Genomic DNA, 24,850 nt, shown 5'->3' on the forward strand with positions numbered 1-24,850 from the left:
TGAAATCATACTAGTTGCTAATGTAGGAATCCTCCGAATTAGAGTTTATTTCTTGTTAATATCTTAACAAATTTTTTCCATTCGAAATAGCTTGAGTTTGACCCACAGAAATTCATTAAAAGTCATGGGCGTAGCCAGGATTTGCAAAGTTGTGTGCATGACTATCTGAGCGGAGCGCCACCATCGGTTGGAGGGGGGGGGCAAGAAAATTTTTGGTTTTACTAACCCCTCAGATGGTCGGAAACGGCCCTTCCCGAGTGTTCATTCTGGTTCCCTGGCCTCTTGCTAACTTGAGACACCTCAATTTTTATTTAGAAAAAGGGCAGATTTTTAACCTGAGGAAAAGTGGGGGGGGGGGGCACGTTCCCCCTGTGCCCCCCGGTTCCGCCGCCCTTGGTGGACGTGCGACCTGAATTTGAGGGGGGGGGGATCCCAAATCAACCCAAACCATACCGAACAACATATCAAATCATAGAAAGTAACACACCTGTATATTTCATGTGCTCTCAACGAGCTAATTGTTTCAACAAAAGGCCCTTGTAATTATAATTTCCGAGAAAGAGCCCTAGTTGAATATACCAAAATGTTTAAAGGAGATTTTGCATTAACAAACAGTAGCACTGACCATTTTCAGATATTCACAGAAATATGTAGTTTAAGGAAGTGGGGTAGGGGTGTTCCATGTATTCTACGGTTTGCATCCCCTTTCTCCCACCTTCTAAATATTAAGCTCAGTGTCTCCTGCCCTGTAGAATTATGGCTGAGGTTAGTTCCAAGGTGTTTCGACAACAGGGAAGTTGAACTGTGACGTACTTCCGTTTTCAAAAGCCCTCACTAGTATTCCTACGGCACCTCGGAACTAACGTCAGCCTTGCTTTGTACGGCAAGAAAGTACCAGCGCGAAGTACAAACACTATGCGGTATGGCTTTGACATAACTAAAGTGATAAAGTTTACATAAATCACTCCAAATGGTGATATCGTGTGCCGCATTTCGCCAAAAATGTGGCAGTGTACTGCAGCTTCACAGGTAATTATTAAGAAGCGATAGCAGAAGCATTTACATAGGAATATAATTACTTTAGTGTCGTCTGCCCATCTAATGATCTAGTGAGTAGTGCTGTATTGTTATTCACTGGACCTTGGAAAGTTGGATGTAGGCTAGTTAGCCTACTGTAGGCCCCTAGGCCTAGACCAGCTATACGGCTGACCTTTTGGATGCGAAATGACTTAAGCCTTATGACAGCAATTATCACCACCTCATTTTACTTATCTTTATCCTTCTTTATCCTTTATCCCTAACGATAGATCCACATGCCAGAATAACTGAAGATGACATTTACATAGCCTACCTTGCCCTTGGTCTACTGAAGAGCCATACTGGAAGTACGACCTTTCACACAAAGATCTTTGGCGTATGGAAGTGTACGCCAATAAATTTGGCGTACGGCGTACATTACTGCCCCAGGGAAAAGTACAACAGTTGGCGTATCGCGTCAGCGTGGAGGAAATTCAGCCGCAACAGTGCGAGTGACGCAACATGGTTCATACCATCGAGTTTAATCAATCTGGAGAAACTTTCACAGTAAATACGTGCGTACCATGCATGGAGGGTCATGTGATGTGTTCCAGAGTGGTACTATTACTATCCCCATTACGCATGATGATTTCACCCAAATTTTCATTACACGAAACCTCCAAATATACAATTACAGATGTAAGTTATAAGGTCCGGGAAGTGCCATTTCCTGCAATCTGGCAGGCATTATTGACCAAAACTTTTTGTGTACACTCCGCGCCAACCGAGGGTGGTGCTCCGCTTAGATAGTGTGGCGGACAAATACAGAACAAAACCACATCCACCTTGGCGTATTTCTTTGGCGTATGGTCACAGTTCTTTCCAGTCTGAAGAGTAAGATTCTAATGTAGGTTCGCCTAGGTCATAACGAAGCCTACAATATTTCAGTCTATTAATATATCTACTAGAATTGTACAAATATTCAAACACATTCTCCATTTGCAACATATTCCCAACAATGTACAAGTTAGTGTGGCAAAAGGGTATAGGGCCTAAGCAGTAAAGCAGGCTAAAGCCTAGCCAGTAATCTGAGTCTTGAGGTAGGCTAGGCCAAAGCCTATAGCCAGGTATGTTCTGGATAGTAACTTTAATTACAGGCAATTTGCATAAATTTACTCAACTATGATTTAAAGGCCTAATGATCTTCACTTACCATGTTTGGACAAAGCTTTGTAGGCAATACAACACACTCAAGCCACTACTTGTGATAACATCTCATCTATTGATGACAATATGTGACTGAATGTAGATATGCATCAAACTGTTTGCACTCTCACTTCATAAGGTGGGATTCTGTTATCCTGCATAATCTACTACCCACTTTGCAACATTTACATTTATATAACTGAAAACTGCATGCACAGACTAATATGGAAATATTACACAAAAGTAGGTGTGTGGAAAGAGGGAGGGGAGTGGGGTGGAAGGTGGAGGGAGGGTTGCTTCTTCACTGCATTTTCCTGGGACAACTATGACACTATCTGAGTGGAGCACTAAAATAATACAAGCAAGAAAATGTTTGCCATATGCTTCTCTGATACCGGAAATGACACTTTCCAGACATTAAAAGTTGCATAAAGCACTCCACTTGTTCATAAGAGGCGAGAAAATGTTTCAAAGTTGGTTCTTATAAGTCAGGAGTATAGTAATTACTACTCTGATCTGGTCACCATAACATGTCTCTCTTGTGAAAAGTACACCTACTCTTTCGGAAAAATGGGTAAAATCAAATTCCGTTTTCAAAGTCTAATGGACAATGTATGTATGACGACTTATATTTGATCTGGCTCTTTGCCTCACTTTTCTCAAGGCTTCACCGCTTCAACACCCGATTACTTTAATTATGTCCCATTGAGATACTCTTCTTGACTCACAGGCAAAATGTTTATCGATCCTTCCATACAGAATCTCATATAATCTTTGATACAGCAATTTTTTTTATTCTCGTATATTCTCCTATAGGCAAATATGGAGAATAGATGTGCAATACAGTGTCAGTTGTGGGAAGCATGTCCTCTACCTTGCACACCATGTAGCCAGACAACACCAGGTGAAGGACAAAGGCCAAAGATTGCGGCTTAAGTACTAGTGAGGACAAATGTAAGTAGGAAATGTTTGTGAAAAGTATCATATTCACACAATGTAAGAAGTAAAGTTCTAATATTTTGACAAGTAAAATTTAGTCCATCGGGGCAGGCCTCAAAATGTGCTTAAAAAACGAGTTTCGTTGCACATATTGAGTACCAAGGTTTGTTGCTTGGAAGTTGTAGAGGGATGTCCTAGGAACATTTTTCACGATGTTGGATGATTGGAGAGGTGTTATTTTTCAAGTAAACAACAAACAAATGACGTCACTCTTATACGGTGTATGACGATTACAACAAAGCAGTTCCTTGTCACAGCAACACGAAAATGGCATTAAATGCATTTGAACTTATTAGAACCAAGATGTTTGTTGACAGGTATAGAGGGATGTCCTGAGATTATCTTAGGAGTTGTTGGATGCTTGGAGAGATGTTATCTTGCGGGTAAACAACAAATTACCTCACTATGAAGTGTGGGCTAATTTAAAAATCAGCAACGACTATTCACAGCAACATGATAATAGTTTTCAAATGTTACTAAACCTATTTAGAACCAAGGTTTGATGGTTGGATGATGTGAAGAAATGTCCTTAGAATACTTGAAGAGTTGTTGAATGCTAAGGGGGGGTAATACTTTACGAGTAAACAATAAACATATGACGTCATAGTCCATCAAGGCAGGCTTCAAAACGTGCTTAAAAAACGAGTTTCGTTGCACATATTTAGAGCCAAGGTTTGTTGGTTGGAAGTTGTAGAGGGATGTCCTGGGAACATTTTTCGCGATGTTGGATGCTTGGAGAGGTGTTATTTTTCGAGTAAACAACAAACAAACGACGTCACTCTTGTACGGTGTACGACAATTACAACAAAGCAGTTCCTTGTCACAGCAACATGAAAATGGCATTTAAATGGTCTTGCACTTATTATAACCTACATGCTTTTGTTGACAGTTTTACAGGGATGTCCTGAGATTATCTTAGGAGTTGTTGGATGCTTGGAGAGATGTTATCTTGTGTGTAAACAACAAATGACCTCACTACGAAGTGTGGGCTAAATTGAAAATCAGCAACGACTATTCACAGCAACATGATCATAGGTTTTAAGTGTTACTAAACCTATTTAGAACCAAGGTTTGTTGGTTGGATGCAAGAAATGCCCTTAGAATACTTGAAGAGTTGTTGGATGCTAAAAGAGGGAATACTTTACGAGTAAACAATAAACATATGACGTCACTGTTATAGGTTGGACGACAATTAAAACTCAGGAGTTCCTTGTAAAAGCAACATGGAAACGACATAATTTAAATGTTCGTGCACTTATTTAGAAACAGGATGTGTTGGTTGAAAGTAATCGAGCGATATCAAAATGATATTTAAAGAGTTGTTGGGTGCTAGGAGAGGTGTTATTTTACGAGTAAACAATATACATATGACGTCACTCTGATATGTTGAAAGATAATGAAAATAGAACAGTTTCTTGTCACAGCAAGATGATAAAATAATTAAACACAGTATTAAGAGCCAGGATGTGTTGGCTGAAGTAAAAGAGGAATGTTCGAAGTATATTTTAAGAGTTGTTGGATTCTTAAAGCAGTGTTATTTATCGAACCTACACTGGTGTTGATTTCATTTCTTTGTTTCATGACAAATAAAACATGAAATAAATGGTATCATAAAATAACAGATCTATACCAGTATGTAGTAGCTGTCGATCTATCCTTCATGGGTGCTACGTTAATCACTTCTAGTCTAAGGCAAACTAGTAGTAGTATAGTATTGAAGTTATGTATACTTTCTTGTCACAGTAATGCTCTAACGTGAGTATTAGTAACAGGCCTTGAAACCTTCATCGTTCGTGTACTGAATCATGGAAGCACCTTCTAGGTATGAAAATTTGCCACCCTCAATACTGCTTCATATCTCGGCACATTTGACGTCGGTTTGCCAACTGTTGGCTGTAAATTTCGTTAGACTTTCAGCCCATCGTTCTCTTGTTATGCAGTACGTTATGCAGACTAATTGTAAACACGTACCAACGTTACATACACACAGTCTGTGCATATACATCACGCCGAGCCGAGCCGAGCAGTTTCTCTATCAGCTGACATATCACATGCCATACAATAAGGATTTTGATTGGCTCTTGACTGAAAAAATCGCTGCGTTCGGAGAAGTCCTAACAACGCAAAGCGGACTAAATGAGTCCGTCTTAAACTGCTGTTTACTCTTAAGATAACACTTCCCGAACCATCCAACATCGAGAATTGTAATTAGCATATGAAAACACACCATAATATGTGATCAAACCTTGGTACTAAATATGTGCAACGACAGTGAACGATATCGAGCCTGCCCCGATGGACTAATTACTGCCTTTTTTTATTAAGGAACTCACATTCTTCTTCCAATTTGAATGACAGCATCTAGCTCTCTCCTTTTCTGCTCAATCAGCATGCAATTGTAGTAGCATCCTGTACTTCTGCCCTTAATCAAAAGTACTTTTATTGCAAGTTACTTTCAGATATAACCCTTCACGGTTCAAAAGGTCTCCTGTTAGAAATAACCCTTCACAGTTCACAAGTTCTCACCTTTTAGATCTAAAGATGCAGTACTTTAAGTGGCTAGACCATGTTTCATATTGTGTGATGTGACTCCAGTCAGTCAGGAACTCTATTCCAGCTTGATCTGAAGATGTTGTAAGTGGCTAGACCATGTTTTGTGTTGTGTGATGTTACTCCAGTCAGTCAGTAACTTTATTCGGCAGTGGATAACTTTGATTTGTCCAGTGGAAAATCCTGGAAAAGTAAAGAAATTTCAGTTTCAACCCTGATAGTTTGATAGTCTGATAGCCAAGTACTGTAACAAATTTGTGTTGAGATAATTACTAATAGTATGAAATGTTATAAAAAGGTGAAGCTAATATGTATAATCAAACCAGGTTTTGAGACTGAAGAGTTTTATTAACTTGGAGATAGTGAGCTTGGTGTCTTGGTAGCACATGCAATAAAAATACTATTTTTATGTCATAATATTTACTCACAATACTTTTGTTAAATTTTGAAAGTAAATATTTTATCAAAATGCCACACTTTTGGACCCATAATGTATTGAATAACCCATCATGTAAGTTTCTAAGATAGTAACCATGTTTTAATTTATTTGTATCTTCACAGAGGGGCAATCCTATACTGTACAGTAGTTACTCAGATTTTGATGGCAACTAGAGTAAAGAATTTAAGTGATCACACACTGGAAGGAAAACCTGCAGATAGAAATAGATGGAAGTATGTTGAAATAAATTATTCAGAGAATGAATTGTGACTTGAATATATGGCATATTGCAGTGATTTTTTGATGGACAGGAGAGTTTGCAGCTAATCAATTCATTTTGCTGCCATCTTAAAGTGTTTAAATGATTACCTGCTTAAATATTGATATCATACAACATGGTGGATACCAAATCAAATTCATCAGTTGTGCTATTTTGCCTTGGTTAAATATTTTGTAAAAAGTGTGATGTTTGTTGACATAATTTTCAAATTCATCCTCAAAGCATATAACATTGTTGAACTGATGAATTTCAAATAGACATAAAATAGCAATGAAAAATGAACTAATTGACATGATTATAGCAAAGTATGGTCTGTGAAGGGGTGTGTCTCTTGTCTCAGGACTGATAGATGGGAACCTAGGTAGACTCACAGATGGCTGGAACAGTTAAGGATCAACTTACAAACAGTTCCAGTCTGAGACAGTGAGTATGGTTTATTATCCTTGGTCAGATTGTAGGAATGAATATCTCTGATATGGGTAGTCAGTCTGTCATTGTACAAGCCAAGGATGAACCTTGCCATATCAGAGGCTGTAGAATGTTTGCATTTTGACAAGAGTGTCCTGTTCATCAGTAGTTTAATTCCCTAGCCTTTTGGCCATATATTGTATGTCCAGTTAGACTTTGGCAGAAAGCTCATTTGTGGCATGATGAAAGTGGTCCTTCCAGAAATTGGTGAAGTAGAGGGGTTAGAAAGGGATTTTCATGACATCTGTAAAAGGGCAGACTGTGTCCTATGGATATATACTTGATTTAAGTCTGCTATGAATAGAAATGATGTGTGTTTTGTGAGTCTCGAAAATTCAGGTTATGGAGAAAGGACAGACCAAGTTCAGCATTCTCTTATTAATGATAGCCTATATAAATATCAGGTACGCCTAAGCAGTTCTCACTGGTCAGAGGTTGAGCACTGGTGCATGAGTTGATGATAATTTTGGTTTGTAACCTAAAATATTCCCATCATCAACTCTCAGGCTGAATTTACTTATGTTCTTGTTTGATGATTTGTACATCTTTGGTTGTGCCTATGTGCATGCAGGCATTTCTGATTATTTTTTTTATACAGACTATATGTTTGAGCTAACATTGGCTATGCTTGTCCAGTCAGGCTGTGAATCGGAATTCCTGTTCATGGGTCAATTATACTATCTTTCACTTGCATCATTTCAGGAAAGCAGGAATTGTTGCTTGCAGTGCTGAACTGTTTTTATCCAAGCTTACAGTGGCTTTTCTTATTGATTAATGTTGAATGTGTTTCTGTAATTTTTTAATTTTTGTGGTTGTAATTTCATGTTTGTCCTGTAATTTTTATTTCTGTTCTCTTTCCTTTTTAGCTGTCATTTCCTTGCCCAACATGCTGATTTACTTCGCTCCTCGCTTACCTGTCTCCTCACAACCTTAGCACCTCATTCTACCGTGCCTATAAAGTCCTGGTAAATAAATAACACTGTGCGCCCTCTATGACCGGACCCCCCTTCCGGTCCCTCCTCCTTTTTCATTCTACCATTCCAAGTGCCTACACGCATATTTTTCTTGTGGATAGTTTCCTTGGAAAATTGTCTTGGTTTTCTTCGACGATCGCCGGAAGTTTTTTAGCTTCGGATCTTTAGAAGTTTGACAGTCCTTTCCTGACCGATAAGTATCCTTTTTATCAAAAAGGGAGGGTTTTGGGGACTGTTTTCGTAGTGCGTTTCCTCCTCGGGTTGGTTTGCGGCGGGGTTAGCAGTTCCGCGAAACTGCCTAGGTTCCCGCCCTATTCCTCCCCACGCTATAGCGTGTTGTTGTTTTTGTGTTTTCTTAGCTTGTTTACTAGCTTTCTTCCCCCCAATTAGTTTCTCTCGTCCCCCTTTTGGGGATTCATATTGCTCACATATATTCACTCTTTTTCGTATGTATTTCTCGCTCTCTCATTTTTGTTTCAGCTTGCATTTTCATGTTAGGCCACCCCGTAGCGTTACCTTGTTTACCGTTGCTAGGTTACGCTACGCTCCACCTAAGCCTAATTCCCTCCCTAGTTCTCCCCTCTTACGTTAAGCTTCTATTGTTGTTCATTTACCACTAAGAAGTAATCTTCCTTAATCCGGTTATTCAGCATGTCACGCAATCCATTGAAGTGCATCAACTGCTCTATGTTTCGTCCAGGCAGAGCCTGGGACGAACACGACCTTTGTCCAAAATGCAGATCCTGCACTCGACGAGACCCCTGCCTGGTGTGTATTAAGTTTACACCAGCTCAGTGGCAGGACATCGACCTGTGGCTTGAGGGCTTACGTAGCAAGCTCCAGGGAAGGCTGGACTCGATCCCGAGCGCAATCGGGGCGCCGGAGGTTCCAGGAATAACGGGAGATAGAGAGGAGGAGGGAGTAGTAGAGAGAGAGGTGGAGGAGAGTGGCCAGGAGAGGGCCGAAGGAGAGAAAGAGGTAGAGAGAGAGGAAAGAGAAAGAGAAAGAATTCCCCTAACGGCCCCGGCTACGTCCGGATCAGTTACGGCCAGAGGGAAGGGCAGGAGCAAAGGCAAGGCTCCTGCCAGGAAAAGACCTCCAAAGCAGAGGCACAGCTCGGCCGGGCTGGAGACTCCGTCTCAGTCCGGGCCGCAGCTAAACAGACCCACAGAGCGCGGCCCCCCGGCCGTGGGAGGCTCGGGTCCTAAAGAGAGAGCAACCGAGGGGACGCGGAGACGGAGCCGGGCCCGTTCCAGGGAGCCGGACAGGGAGCCGGAGAGGCGGGTTCCGACGGAGATCCCGGCCCGAGAAAGTAGGGAGAGAGAGTCCTCCCGCCGACCCAGAAGGGAGAGATCGGGGTCGCATACAAGATCCCCAAGACGTAGAGAGAGGAAGAGATACTCTCCAATCTCCGACGAGTCCTCGGACTCTTCCGACGATGGATACAGAAGATCCAAGAGGAGGCGCCGGTCCCCGAGACGGCGTCAGGAAGAGGAACCAGCTTGGCTTTCCAAACTCACCGGCCTGCTACGGCCCCTGCTGGAGCAAAGGACGTCCACGGTAGCCGACGTGGCACCGGGCCCTACCAGCCCCGTATCGACCATGGCCCCGCAACCGGCCCCGGACCCGGACGCTCTGGATTGCAGAGCGTCGGTGAATCTTTCCGGCTTGGAGGACGAAGGGGAGCCCATAGATCCAGATCCTCTCGACTACGATCCTATGGAGGACAGCTTTGGTCACAATTACGAACCGGAGGAAGCACCCGTGACAGGAGGAGCCCTCCCACAGGAGCTAATAACACGGGCGGCAGACATATTCAGAAGACACCTGGGGTTCGAGGAACCCGAGACGCAACCGCAGAAGGCGGGCCGGGTATCAAAATTGACGGCGACCGGCGAAGCGTCATATAAGCCCAAAACTACCATACCAGTAGACGCAACCTGTTATGACAGATTTGAGGCCATTGCCAACAAGACCAAGTGGACGGCCTTCCCGGCCAGGGCAGATAGAGCGGTCAGGGTACCTGACGAGGCATGGAAGGATCTATTCAGATGCCCAACCATTCCCCAGGAGGCCAAGGAGAGATTAAAAGCCGAACAAGGGGCCTCATCCACACACGTGTTCAAGACCCCGGACCAGAGGAAGCTAGAAGAGCTTTTGGTAGAGGTGGACATGGCAGCCCGTTCGGGCATGAAGTTCGCATCGGTACTAATGCTATCAGCCGAAGTCCTTATGCGACACCACCAACAGCCCCCTGAGGACAGCAGCCAAGTATCCAGGGACGAAGCGGGCCAGCTCCTCCTGCTGCTGGGCCCCCTCGTCAGACTCGCGTACGATCAATTTGCAAGGGTCGCTACCAGGTCCGTTAAGGCCCGTAGACAAAACATCGTCTCCGCCATCCACTGGCCTTCGACGGAGGCGAAGGACAGAATGCTGGAACTACCAATCCTCGGGGAAGACCTTTTTGCGGGCTGCTTCCAAAAGAAACTCCAGGAAGAGGTAGCCCGAAGGGAGACTCTGGCCAAATCAGAATTCCGACCCCCACCTACCCAGAGAACCAGACCCTTCCGCCCGAGGGAGAGCAGAGCACCTAGGGGAACGAGAGCAGCACCCGCCAAATCTATGAGCAGAGGAGCTCTCAGAGGCCGAAGCCGGGGGGCAGCCTTCCGTCCAACCCGCCCCTGGGCCCCCAGAGGAGGCAGAGGCTCCACGTCGACCAGACGGGACAGTGACCGCTCCTCCAATCGACCAGCGTTCGCCGCCCAGCCCTAGGGGTGCCCACCTCACCGCGGCCATTCCGCCGGTGGGGGGAGACTAACAAACTTCTCCCAGCAATGGGAATTTATTGGCGGGGACAAGTGGGTGTTGGACACAGTCAAACACGGGTACAAAATAGAATTCTCCTCCAGCCCACCTTTCGGGGGCGGAGGAAGGCAGACACTCACACCCACGGACCCCGTCAAACGCTTAGCCCTAGAAGGGGAAATTCTGGCCCTGCTGGCCAAGCAGGCAATTACAAGAGTTCCGGAAGAGACGGGACCACTCTTCCGGTCCTCCTTTTTTCTGACCAAAAAACGGGACGGCACCTGGCGTCCCATTCTAAACCTAAAACCCCTGAACACAAAACACATCAGACCAAAACACTTCCGTATGGAGACCTTAAACTTAATATTACCCCTACTCAGAAAGGGCATGTGGGCGGCGACCGTAGACTTACGGGACGCCTACCTGCACATCTTGATACACAAAGAACACCGACGATTCCTAGCGTTCCGGTACGCAGAACAAGACTACCAGTTCCGGGCGCTCCCATTCGGCCTAGCCACGGCTCCCAGAACCTTCACGAGAGTCGCGGGAGCAGTAGTCGCCTACCTCAGAAAAAGAGGGGTCACCCTCTACGTATATCTAGACGACTGGTTGGTAGTAGGGAACAGTCTATCGGAAACAACCAACAACGTCCACAAAACGCTCCAGACCCTTCAAGAACTGGGCTGGATCGTGAACCAGAAGAAATCACGGCTATCACCCTCCCAGACGATCCAGTTCCTCGGGGCCATACTGGACTTCACCACCGGGGTAGCCCGACCCTCAGAAGAAAGAGTCGCGGCAGTCAAGGCGACCACACAACAGATCTTGGCACACCGGGGGTCACCAACGGGGACATGGCTCCGGGCCCTGGGACTCATGGCCAGCCTCGTCGATATAGTGAGACTGTGCAGGCTACACATGCGACCTCTGCAACTGCACCTGCTGAGGTCCGCAGACCCTACAGACCCAGACAAAACAACGCTCATCTACAGGTCAGAGGAGGTCACACAACACTTTCGATGGTGGCTCGACCCAAACAACGGGAGTTCAGGGGTACCCTTTGCGATACAGCTACCAATGACATCGATAACGACGGACGCGTCACTGTCCGGATGGGGAGCTCACTGGAGCAATCGCACAGCATGGGGGACGTGGTCCCAAACAGAAACATCTCTCCACATCAACATCCTGGAGATGATGGCGGTCAAAAGAGCCCTGGAAGCTTTCAACGACCACGTACAGGGAACGATAACCACAATTTTCACCGACAACACGACAGTGGTGGCCTACATCAATCGGCAGGGGGGCACCCGCTCAGAGAGACTGCCGACTCGCGTGGGAGGTGATAACAGCGGCCGAGGACTCCGGCACGATCCTAAGGGCTTCCCACATCGCAGGCAAGCTCAACGTGATGGCGGACGCCCTATCCAGGGGGCATATAGACCCCAACGAATGGTCTCTGGAACAGGAGACTTGCGACAGAATCTTTTCGATCTTCGGCAGGCCCACGATAGACCTGTTCGCAACACACAAGAACAACAAACTCCAGACCTTCTGTTCCAGACGATTCCACCCCCTGGCCTACCACACGGACGCAATGTCCCTCTCCTGGGACCACATGGATGCGTACATCTTCCCGCCGCTATGTATGATCGGACAAGTCCTCAGGAAAATTCGGAACTCCAAGGGCAGGTTCACACTAATAGCCCCGTTCTGGCCTCGCAGACCCTGGTTCGCCGAGATCCCCCAACTCCTCATGGACGTCCCAGTGAGTCTACCGGACAAGCCCCACCTACTGTCCCAGAGACAGGGAACTCTCTCCCACCCAGACATCAAGGGGTTACAATTAGTTGCCTGGAGGCTGTCCGGTCTTCCCTACGACAGAGAGGCTTTTCAGAAGCAGCTGCCGCGATGGCAGCCGACGCTAGAAGGGGAACGACCGCAGCGACTTACGATTCCCGTCTGCGGAAGTTCGACCAATGGTGCCGACCGAGACAGATACTGCTGCCTGCTGCCTCTGTGACACAGATAGCCGAGTTCCTCCTCTCACTCTTCGGAGAAGGGAAACAAGTCTCCACTATCAGGAATTACAGGTCGGCCATCGCTGCCATCCACCAGGGCTTCCCAGATGGCTCCACACTGAGCAATAACCCGTACATTGCACAACTCATCAAAGGCATGGCGAATCGTCGCCCACAGATCAGACGGCTGGCCCCCTCCTGGGGACTCTCAGCAGTGTTACATGCCCTGGCAGGACCACCATACGAACCAATGACTAACGCCTCCCTGGCTGCCCTCACAAAAAAGACACTCTTCCTCGTCGCAGTTGCGTCAGCAAGAAGGAGGAGTTGCCTCCACGCCCTATCCACCAAGCAGAATCACATCAGATTTGAGGGCCACGGGGTGAGGATGGTTCCAGACCCGTCATTCATTGCAAAGAACCAGACCTTGACCTTCTTGCCAGGAGACATTTTCATCCCGGAAATTAAGACCATGTCATCAGTAGCCGAGGACAAACGATGGTGTCCAGTCAGGGCACTGAAGTGGTACCTGAACAAGACAGAGAAGTTAAGACAATCAACTTCTCTCTTCATCATACCACGACCACCCTACGCAGCGGCCTCCAAAGACACTCTATCCAGGTGGCTAGTAGAGATCATACGCCCGTTCACATCGGGGACCTCCCGACCAAGGGCTCACGACGTCAGAGGGGTCGCGGCCTCTACAGCCCTATTCGCCGGCATCCCGGTAGAGGACATACTCAAAGCAGCAGCGTGGAAAACTCCAACTACGTTCGTCGCCTGCTACTTGACCGACACTTTACACGCCGAAGCGGCATTTGGTAGCGCGGTGATGCGAGGTCCGGTGGGTAACAGGTCCCACCCCTCGGGCCTCCCACCATCGGGCAGTGCCACTCGGTGCTAAGGTTGTGAGGAGACAGGTAAGCGAGGAGCGAAGTAAATATTCCAAAACTTACTGGTTTGGATATTTACGAGTGACGAGCTTACCTGTCTCCATTCCCGCCTCCCTCCCCCGAGAGGGTGGTGGGACACAGCCGGACGGAGGAGCGGTCGCTCGACTTGACTCATGACTCCGAGCTTCACACCAGATAGACAGAACCACCATCCACCAGAGAGCCATCGACTATGTCTATCGGTGAGTGTACCTATGTGTTTCCGTATGCGTTTGCGTACATAGTCTTCCACTTACGTTCTCACCTAAGTTGATCTAAGGGTAACAAGTGGCGGACCGTAAATCTTTAGGCTCCTTGTTAGTGTAAGGGGTAGTTCCGCCTGCAGGGTCCAGGAGAGTGTCCCCCCTTCCCGCTGCGCCGGGGAGGGTTACACTCCCCCCTGCTAAGAAGGCGTCAGTGAATTTTTTGTTAGGGGTTCACTTTGGGAAGTTAACTCGACGGGGGTCGTTGGGGGTGGCCAGACCTTGCCACCCCCACTCCCGTGTCCGTGAGGCCACTCTTTAGGAATGGTCTCATGAGAAAGGAGGAGGGACCGGAAGGGGGGTCCGGTCATAGAGGGCGCACAGTGTTATTTATTTACCAGGACTTTATAGGCACGGTAGAATGAGGTGCTAAGGTTGTGAGGAGACAGGTAAGCTCGTCACTCGTAAATATCCAAACCAGTAAGTTTTGGAATTTACATTGGAAAAGCACTTTTATATATGGTTCATCATTGTTTATACAACTACAATCATGGCAATCTAATGTTTTACAAATATCTAAGTAAAATCACAACTTCAGTAGCAGTATCTCGAGGCCAGCCAATTTGACGAAGTTCAGATTTACCATTTAAAAATTCATAAAATATAGTATTTTCCCATGTGACCTAATTAATATGATCTGAGCAACCAATAGTGAGGCATATAGCAGGGCTCTAAGCCAGGTTCACTTGTCCAAAATCAAGTCCAAGTCAACATGTCCTGAGTCCAAGCCATGTCAGAATCAGAGTAAAGGCCGGGACAAGAATATCAGAGTCGAGAATCCAGTTGAAACATAATTTTGATTTTTGTTGATCACACCAACTTGGCTGGCCTGGATGTATTGCCATTGCTAATGTTGTTTGTGATTGTACTTAAATATTTGCAATATTGGATTGCCATTGTGTTATCGATAAGGCATGATAAGTATGGACAGTTTGTCAACTGCTTGTGACAATTAGGATTCAAAGACATTTTAAAACTCTTGGCATAGAAGTGTTAATGAAGCAGTCTATGAGTCATGTATTACAAGTTTTCCCTGTCATATTGTATCGGAGGGGCAGAAGAGAGTAAAGGAGGCTATTGGGGAATGGTGGGTACGGGTGTGGAGGAGGGGTAGGGAAAGATTAAACTTTGGAACAGGAGGACTCCCAGAAAAGTTGTCCATAGCTGTTTAAAACTATGAATGCATCATTATAACCTCAAACCTTGTTTATTTTCAGTGTGATAATCACCATGCAAAGCTCAAAGATCATCATTCAAGGGACTCGTGCGAAGAGACCAGCAAGAAAGTTAAAATCCTAGATTAGAGGTGAGAGGTTTGATCAGACATAGTGAAGTCTGCATGTTTTTGTGTGATTATGTGTGTGTGTATGTCTTATAATGGAATCTTGGGTTATATAGTTAAATGAGCCAATATGCCATGTTATGTTGGATTGTTGGTACTCATACCATAAATTAATTATGAATTAAGTTTTCAATATATACACAACTATAAAGTAGGTAAAATTTCATCAAGCATGGAATGTGCTGCTGTACAACATAAATTGACCTTACCAAAATTTGAAAACTTTATTATAACTCAAACATAAAATGTAAAAACTAATTTTATGGACCAATACAAGATTTCTACATGCCAATAATTGGGTGAATGTTTTGTTACATTTCATAAAGTTGTATTTGTGTTGTGTGGATCATTCCATTCTAATGCCAATTAGTCCAAAAACATATCATGACTGTTACATTTAATAATTGTGGTTTTTTTACCAGATTTTCTTGGTTGATTACTGTAGGTGTTTACATGTACTAGTGAGAAATTATCATATTGGAGAATATTTTACCATTTTGTTAAATTTGCTAAACTAGAATGTTAATTCCTGTATGGCTATAACATTATTTAATTTTTTCCATTTGGATTGAACTCATGTAAATATGATTATTATCATTACTTTATCAACAATGCAGATTTGAATAATTTGCACTTTTTAGTAAAAGTTAATTAATAACAACTTTTGTGGCTAATAGCTCATTTTTAGCAAGGAAGTCATTTCTATTGGTGGTTGATCATATGCAAACTCATCCCTTACTAATTTAATTATGTGATTAATTGTTGGTAAACAATGAAAAGTTCACACTAACTATCATTTCATGCGAAGTAATGATCAGTAGTGCAAGCAAGCCATGATATTTCTACTGGTCTAGGTTGTCATTACATATTTTTCTTTTATATAGACAAAATGATTGATGCCAAAGATATAAACACAGTAGTTATGATGCTGAAGAAGGAGAATACACCATACATCAGTGAGTTGTATTGTCTTGAAACAATTGACTGGCTCCTTGTTAATTACTTCCCATACTGGAGGCAACTAAAATTTATGCAATGAAGTTGGTGTCTGGGTGTGTATGTGACAATGAGCTTGTGAACAAAATATCTCTACAAAATGCATACTAGAGTGATACCATACTTGGTTAATAAGTTGGGAAGTTGGTGATCCCTATTGTTTTGGTGCACAACTCATGAATATTAGTGATTGGGCTTGGTTTACTGAGGCCTATAACAAATAGCTTTGGCCATGTTAGTTTGCGTTTCCAATTTTTAGTGCTAATCTATTGGTATCTCAGTATCTGCCTTCTACTTTAATCTTGTCCCACTAAACATCTATAACATGAGAAGGTGTGATAGGGAGGGGGGGGGGGTGGATTGGATAACATGGGAGTGAGGAGGGAAGGTAAAAAGGGTGGACCATTGCACTTTTCCCCAAAACCTTCAGTTTTGTTTCTCTGATTCACTTTGTGCAGATACCATAATTTCAGAGCCAAACACATGGCTAAATCTGGGAAATAAGCTATGGACACCCCTCCCCTCAGACCCCTGCCCCTTATTCAGACATCAAGGCTCTATGCAGCTATTTGTGTGATCCAAAGAAAATATCATGATGTACTTGTTAAGTGAGAAGATTCAAATTTGGCCACCCCACTTTCCAAACCCACTGCTGATGCCGTCATGAGGTGATCCAAAAAACTTTCATTCATGAAACTACACAAAATCTATAAACATTAATTATTCCTTAACAATTACCAGCAAGAGTCTAATCATGGATAGTACCATATTGACTTTTAAGTCTAGCTAGTTTTCCTTGTTGAAAACAATTCTCCTCTCCTTATGACCCTCCCAGTTTAGTAGGGCAGCTGAAAGGGCTGTCAGCTGGGGCAGGTCTCACCCAGAATGCCCAGGGCCACTAGGCAAGTGTCTATACAAAGATTACACAAGTGGATAAAATGCTCATTTTCCTGTTGTGATCCTAATGAAGAAAAAGATTGATGAATTCAAAATAAAATTTACAAAAATTGAACCCCAAAATGACATGTTTGTTGGACAGTACGAATGCATATATTCCATTATATTTCAGTAACTAAACTGATTGAAAAAGAACCTTTTTTCCTCTCTGCATGCAAATTATTATTTTTGTTTTGTCTAAGGTTAACTTCTAGCTAGGCTGACTCCTACTGGCTCCTGCTCAACTTGCTCACCACATGGTAGAGCAAAGAAATACCATCATAAATGCATACAATTCAGCCATTACATCTTAAAAATGAAAATAGTGTTATTGAACTAAAATGTTACAAAATATCTTACTTATATGATGAATATTAATTATCCTTCCTGAGTGGATGAGATTGCAAGTCTCAGCTCGACACATGGTCATTGTCATTGATGGAATGTGTACATGAGTACAGGTGATATTTGATATTAGAAAGGAGGTTTGAAAAGTTTGGTTTGTCCTATTGCTGTTGTCTATCAGGTGCCTGGATGACTCTGATGAATTAGCTGAGAGTATTGATCTTAAAGGGGAGCATTGGTTTAATTCCTTTTAAGTTGCTGATGTGATTACAAGTCTCAGCTCATCACCTGATTGGTTGTTGGCATTGATGGCATATGTTCATGAGTTGCCAAGGCCTGTGCCATTTAAGTAAATTGTTCATGTGGAACATTGTCCTTATTTACAACTTTTTATATCTAAACAATGAAATTAAAACTTCATTGTTACTTAAATCACATCAAATTTATGCATGTTGATGACCCACATTTGACCTTCATCACTTCTCAGCAATAAAGTACCTGTCTGAACATATGATATTCCACTCTAAATTTGCTGAACATGACATTTTGTCACTAATATCTGAGAGTTAATCCTAATATTTGAATATTCATAACAGCATCTGGCAATTTTTAAAAGTACACATTGGATAGATGTGAGGAGGCAAACTGTTAGGTATGTGGGAATTTGAAAGGATTTCTACTTGGGAGGCACACTGGTAGTGTGCAAACTGGTAGTGGGACAAAATGACCTGTTATCTTCTCAAACTGCCAAAATGTTGATGAATGAAAACATAGTATAGAAGCTTCTACTTCTTAAATGCATTTTCATATATTTTGATAATTACTTTCAAGAAAATGTAACAGTAATTTCAGTCCCATACAGAAACTAGAATTTCTTCACACATTTACTGTGCAAAAAATGTTTATATATTCAAAGCTAATTGTTAAGTGTACATTCCAGTTGGTTCATGGTGAGTCACTGTAGAGATCACAATTTTGTTTTGAAGTACTGATCAAGTTAGGTCTATAAACAATTATCTCTACATTTGACAAATTTCACCATGATGTCTTTGTTGGTATTTCAACAAAACTAACAAGTTAGTTTTAAGCAAAGTTCTGCAAAAGTTTATCAGCTGCAAAACCTCACTTTAAACATACAGCCGGCTGTTGGCCAACAGGTACTGATAGAGTGCTGCAATATTTCTGTACCTTTAAAGTAGGGGGCTACCATGGACCATGATATTTTCTAAACCAGCCCCTTACTATTAACCTCAAAATAACAAAATAAATAACTGAATGCAAATGAAAACTCCCATTTTATAAGGGTAAATTTCCACTCCAACCTGTTTTTTATTATTTAACCAATAAACTCATTTGATTATAAATGAATTTGGATTCTACACTTGTGCAAAAGGAAATATCATCTGCCATTAGATAATCACTAGTTATGGCTGGTACTTATAGTGGCTATCTTTGGTGTGGAAGCTATAAATAATCAAAAGTTGCTGTGAGTCTTAACTACTCTGTATTATACCTTGCCACTTGGATTTTTTTTTAACAAATATTCATTTTCAGAGCAACATGTCTCTGATACAAAATGGAAAAAAAAATCAAACAAACCATATTAAAGAATTCTTTCTTAAACTTTCTACCTATTATTAGATTAAACAGAAGTAATTATTTCTTAAGCAGCGACTTATGGGACATCATCCAGTTTTGCTTCTGCTTTAAACTTACTGCTTTCAATGTCATTGCATGTGTATTGTTTTTATGATTTTAAATGTTTTGTGATGTTATCTCTCTTTTTTATGTAGTTTCATAATAAGATCACCCTACACCAGGACTGCCTCCATCATGTACAATCAGAGTGTGATAAGGAAGACTTTCAAGTGAGGTTCATCATTGATACCATTGGTAAGATGTAAAAAAAAAATCATTTAATGCCTTTTTAGGATATTCTGTATGATAGTGCATCAAATTCAAGTGGAAATGATCCACAGCTTAAACTATAAAACTAACACTAAAAATTTCAACTTGAACGTTGGTCAAATTCCTTTTGCTGACATTGGAGTACAGTATGTTAAAGTAGTCTGTATTGGCCCTAAATTTTGGCATGCTTAAATTGCTAGAAGTTTTCAAAAAGCACTGACCTTGAGGTCTTTACTTTCCAAACTGTTCTCATATTCTAAATGAACACACAAGATGACTGAATGTCCCAGTGAGGTAAATTGATTTAGTTCCAATATGGAAAGTACTGCCATTTACTGTTGCTCAATGGAATACTATTATGAATACAAAGCAATTTTTCTTCCTGCCACTAGGATTGGGGTGGGGTGGGGGGATGAGGGGGTCATGCCCAGTGTCTCTCTCATTTTGTTTTGTCCTTTTTGTGAGTGGGGGGATGGGGGGTGTTCATTTAGAAGAGTTGGTCTTGATAACATTACTGTTTCATTATAATGGTTGTACAGATGGAGGGATGGGGGTGAGCAGAAAGAAGGGAGATTATTTAAGAACAGAATCACTTGTAGAACACCAACTGTGTATGGCCTTCTGTGATTGTTCCCAATCCGATATGGAACGCGGGAAGTGAGGCTGTCCAAGATTGAAGACATTGGACACAACATCAAAGAACTCTTCTATTTTCTTTCCCTGTATCAGAAAATCTTTTTCAATCCATTCCTTTTTTTACATCTTGACAGGAAGAGGAGTGTTTGCAACAAAGTAAATCAGGCAAGGTGATTTCTAGCTAGAGTATAGAGGAGAAATAATTTCTCCTGAGGAGGTATCCAAAATAGCTAGAACCAAGGAAGATGGCAACACCTTCTTGTACTTTTATGAGAATGGTGGACTATAGAATGGTAAGTTAAAATGTTTGCTTCCCATATTATGGTCTGTAAATGTTTATTTTTCTTTGACTATTCACAACATTAAGGATAACAATTTAAACTTTGAAACGCATATTTTGTTCTATAAATATTCACAAAATGGAGGGTTCGAATGTCACACTACTTGCTAATTTGTGAGTAGGATTTTATTATTACCAGGAGAAAATGAAAGGCACTACTATTTTTCATGGCGTAGCCTAAATTCCCTGAGAATATTCGCTGCACATTTCTACAAATAAAACCTAGTCTACTTTCCAAAGATTTGTCTGATGGAGCGAGATATCACCTTTGAATTACACTGATTTTTCACCAGAAGTGGACTTGAAGCAAACAAGGGTGATGTCAGAGTTACGCACTGACAACAAATCGTTTTTTTTTTACTTTTCACAAACTACTGTATGTTTGCACCTTGGAATGAATAACTTGCAAATCAGGAATCATACTTGATGCTTGGGGTTGACTTTTGTGTGAAAAGAGACAACTTCAAATGTACATCAAAACATATGACTTGAATCAAATTCCTCCAGAATGTTACATTCATTTTCCTATTTAACCTGTCAAAAATTCATTTTGGCTTGTACTATCATATACAATGAGTGATCTGTCTATGTAGCTCTCTATACAGTGTGTCAACTTTTACAGTTGTTCAGTCCTGCTCCTTTGGTTTCATAGTCATTCTGAATTGTTTTTATAATCCACTTAAACTTTCAATTTGTTGCCCTCAGTATTGATGCTACAGACACAGCCTGCATTGCAAAGATGGTAAATGATGAGATTGGCAGGGAGGCCAATTCTGTTATGAAGAAACAAATACTTGCAAATACTTGAAGGAAGAGTCTGTCTCTGTTTGTTTGCCCTAAAAGACATAAAACATGGTCAAGAACTTCGGTACGACTATGGGCAAACAGATTTACTGTGGTGAAAGATGGTAAGAAAGAAATTGCAAGGCATGAGTAAATATTTACTTAATAGTTAAACTTTAATAGGGTATGGAGAAATATGTTTAAGATAAATTCCAGTATACCCAGTATCTGAAGGAGATCGTTCACTGAATACCACCTGGCTGAGGATTCTGTTTGTTACAAAAATCTTGGACATTCCTCCAAACAACATGAATCTTTATTCATATAAGAGATGCAGGATTTGCACAAAATTGCTATGCCATGGTGATCAGTTTCTTACAGAACAAATCATGAGGGTGGGATGCAGGACATACATGAATGTATGAAGGAGTGAGCCCTTCTGGCTATCTGCTTAGCTGCTTCACTTTACTTTGGCAAATCTGCCTTAAAACATCGAAAAGACCGTTTAGCTCAGAACGATAAGATAACTATTGAGAAATGTACAAGACCCTAGGAATGAATATAAACATCAAGTATGGAGAGTGGGGGGGGGGGGGGGGTACTCTGAGCAAAGATGTGTTCAGCTTTGTGTAAAGAAGGAAGGTGTACTCTGTGTACACTGAAGCAGCTGAAACTATGGTCTTAACAAGACTAAGTATGATAGAGGGTTTTAACCTTTCGCAGGGCTTCAAAGATATCTCTAACTTTTTCAACCTCTTACTGTAGTAAGTGTTTCCTGAAGAAAGACCACCATTAGAAATCAATTAGCAAGGTAACAGAGAAAAGTATTTTAGTAAAATAAATAGAACTTGACAAGAAATGTTCTTATTGATTGTGGGATTCAAATGTTGGAAAAGTTGGGGCAATAACATACCTGAATGATAAACCCTAAACAAGAGCTTACAGTAACCACTTGAAAGTATTCTACAGAATGTAGTTTTGGCTTTCAAAGTGTAATTGATCAAGCATTAGCTTACATACTACATAGGAAAGGCCAACTGGAAATCTTTACTTTCCAAACTATTCCTCATATATTCTACATGAACACATAAATTGATTGAATGTCCAATTGAGGTAAATTTATCAAGTTTAAAAAAGGAAAGTACCTCCATTTATTGTTGCTCAATGGAGTACTATTATCAAGACAATCCAATTTTCCGTCCTGCCACCCGTGGGGAGGGGTGGGGGTGAGGGTGATTGGATCATGCCCAGTGTCTGTCTCATATTTTGTAATATGTATAGTACCAGGGTAATGCAGAGTACTGTTGAAACAGCTTTATGGAACTTTATGACACTTTCCTTTTCTGGGGAAGGGGGGTGAGTTGGTCTTGATAACATTACTGTTTCATTATAATGGTTGTACAGATGGAGGGATGGTGTTGAGCAGAAAGAAGGGAGATTATTTAAGAACAGAATCATTTGCAGAACACAAACTGTGTATGGTATTCTGTGATTGTTCCCAATCCGATATGGTATGGAGGAGTGAGGCTGTCCAAGGTTGAAGACATTGAATGCAACATCAAAGAATTCTTCTATTTTCTTTCCCTGTTCAACCCATTTCTTTTTTAAGGTCTTGACAGGAAGGGAAGTGTTTGCAACAAAGGAAATCAGGCAAGGTGATTTCTAGCTAGAATAAAGAGGAGAAATCATTTCTCCTGAGGAGGCATCCAATAGAGCTAGAACCAAGAAAGCTGGCAACACCGCCATGTACTTGTATGAGAATGGTGGAATTATAGAATGGTAAGTTAAAATGTTTGCTTCCCATTTTATGGTCTGTATATGTTTAATTTGTTTAATGACTATTCACAACATCAAAGATAACAATTTAAAATATGCATATTTTTTTGCTATAAATATTCACAACATATAGGGTTCAAATTTTGACTATATCAATCACTAATTTGTGAGAAGGATGTTATTATTGCCAGGAGAAAATGAAAGGCACTAGTAATTTTTGGGGAGTAACCTAACTTACCCTAGAATTTTAGGTACACATTTCTACAAATAAAAGTCTCCTTTCAGAAGATTTGTCAGATGGAGGGAGAGGGGGGGGGGGAGGACTCAGGGTAGCATGACCAGAGGTTGATATTTAATGTTTTGAAGAATGTGGAAGAGAGGGAGGAACTTTTTTTCTGGAGGTAGGGAGTGGAGTGGCTGGCACAAAGCAATCCACTAAGTTAAGTGCAGAAAATCTAGCCTAAACATTTGTTTAGAAGAAAAAACAATTTTTTTATGAAAAACAAAACAAATGCATAGCCATGCTTACAAGTTTTACATGTAGTCACCTGTAAGTGGATCGTGGGAGCTAAGAATAATAAATTGGGAAGAGGGGAGGACTGGGGAGAGAGGGATGGGTGTTTATAAGGTAGGGACAATGTAGGGAGAATTTGTGGAAATTATTAAAAATATGAACACTTTTGAACTGTTCTAGACCTACCAGGAATTTGGACCCTAAACAAAGACCCAGAGAATTATAAAACTTATAATTTAAAGCAATGTTTATAATATCACCTTTCATGGGATTAATTGTAAGGTACATAACCTTGAGAATCTGTAAGATAAAATATATACTTTACCGCAAAATAGCTAAAACTACTTGCTACTAAACTTTAAGAGTCTTGCTAAACTGTGAGGTTTGTGGTACAAATTGTAATGGAAGTTGTCAATACTTGGTAAACTATTTACAAGCTAATAGTGGCCAAACATGATGTGGTAGGAATTAGAAAATATGCAATGAAATATAAGCAAGATTTGTGTACAGAAATAAATGAATTTATAACAACCTTCTAGAACATCTGCTTAACCACCAAATCTGCTAGAAATTAAATAATGGTCACTAATGCTCTTTGCTTCATTCCTCAAATAATTTTTCTGTTGCACAAAACGTTTAGAACCATTTATTGTGAATAATCTTTCTCTTCTCAAAACAATAAATAAAAGATGTAACTGTAAGTAAATGATAACAAAGGAATATATTTCTCAAGTTTATTTTCCTTTAATAATGTTGAAATCAAATATTACAAAACGATATAATGCATTGTATGAAATATTACAAATTTTTGTCCCTGGCACCGAATGTTCCTATTTTCACCCATCAATCCTCGTCTACCCCCTCCCCACCCCCACTCACTATTCACTCATCTAGTAACCTTTGTTATCTACATAAACAGATTAAGAGGGAAATATTCTAAATATGTTGCATGATTGGATAAACTTGGAAGTAAATAGTTAAAAGCCCATCTCTGTGATTTCTTCCTAAAAAAAAAGAACTATTTCACACATTTTTGTAGAAAAATAATTATTAAAAAGTTTACTTTTGATAATAATAACATGGGATTGCAAAATAATATATATCTGGAAGTTAAGATTTCCCTCAACCACATAAAAATGACAGAAATGTACCAAAAAAACCCCCCAAAATCTTGCTATTGTTTGAGATCTTGAACATAACATACATCATATTGCATCTTGCTCATATCCAGATGTTTAAAGGAGCATTTGGAGGAAAAGTTCAATTTTTTTTTAGGCCCTGTCAAGATACTAAAATCCCATGCAACTGAAGGCCATT

General features: G+C 41.6%; 1 long non-coding RNA gene across 9 annotated transcripts in view; it reads left to right on the top strand.

The window, feature by feature from the left end:
* Positions 1-434: 434 nt before the first annotated feature.
* Positions 435-24,850, top strand: part of LOC139960098 (uncharacterized) — a 30,985-nt gene continuing 6,569 nt past the window's right edge. For 3 of the 9 annotated variants that reach the window (XR_011790352.1, XR_011790357.1, XR_011790354.1), the window contains exons 1-9: positions 437-1,029; positions 1,308-1,924; positions 3,040-3,177; positions 6,334-6,444; positions 15,175-15,263; positions 19,370-19,469; positions 20,255-20,413; positions 21,166-21,368; positions 22,853-23,022. This is a non-coding gene — a long non-coding RNA (uncharacterized lncRNA). Of the gene's footprint in view, positions 1,030-1,307; positions 1,925-3,039; positions 3,178-5,681; positions 5,857-6,333; positions 6,445-15,174; positions 15,264-16,183; positions 16,256-19,369; positions 19,470-20,254; positions 20,414-21,165; positions 21,369-22,852; positions 23,023-24,850 lie in introns of all 9 variants that reach the window. The other 6 variants (XR_011790356.1, XR_011790358.1, XR_011790350.1 and 3 more) reach the window with 6 other exon arrangements.

This window comes from Apostichopus japonicus, chromosome 19, assembly GCF_037975245.1.
Source record: "Apostichopus japonicus isolate 1M-3 chromosome 19, ASM3797524v1, whole genome shotgun sequence".
Taxonomy (NCBI): domain Eukaryota; kingdom Metazoa; phylum Echinodermata; class Holothuroidea; order Aspidochirotida; family Stichopodidae; genus Apostichopus; species Apostichopus japonicus.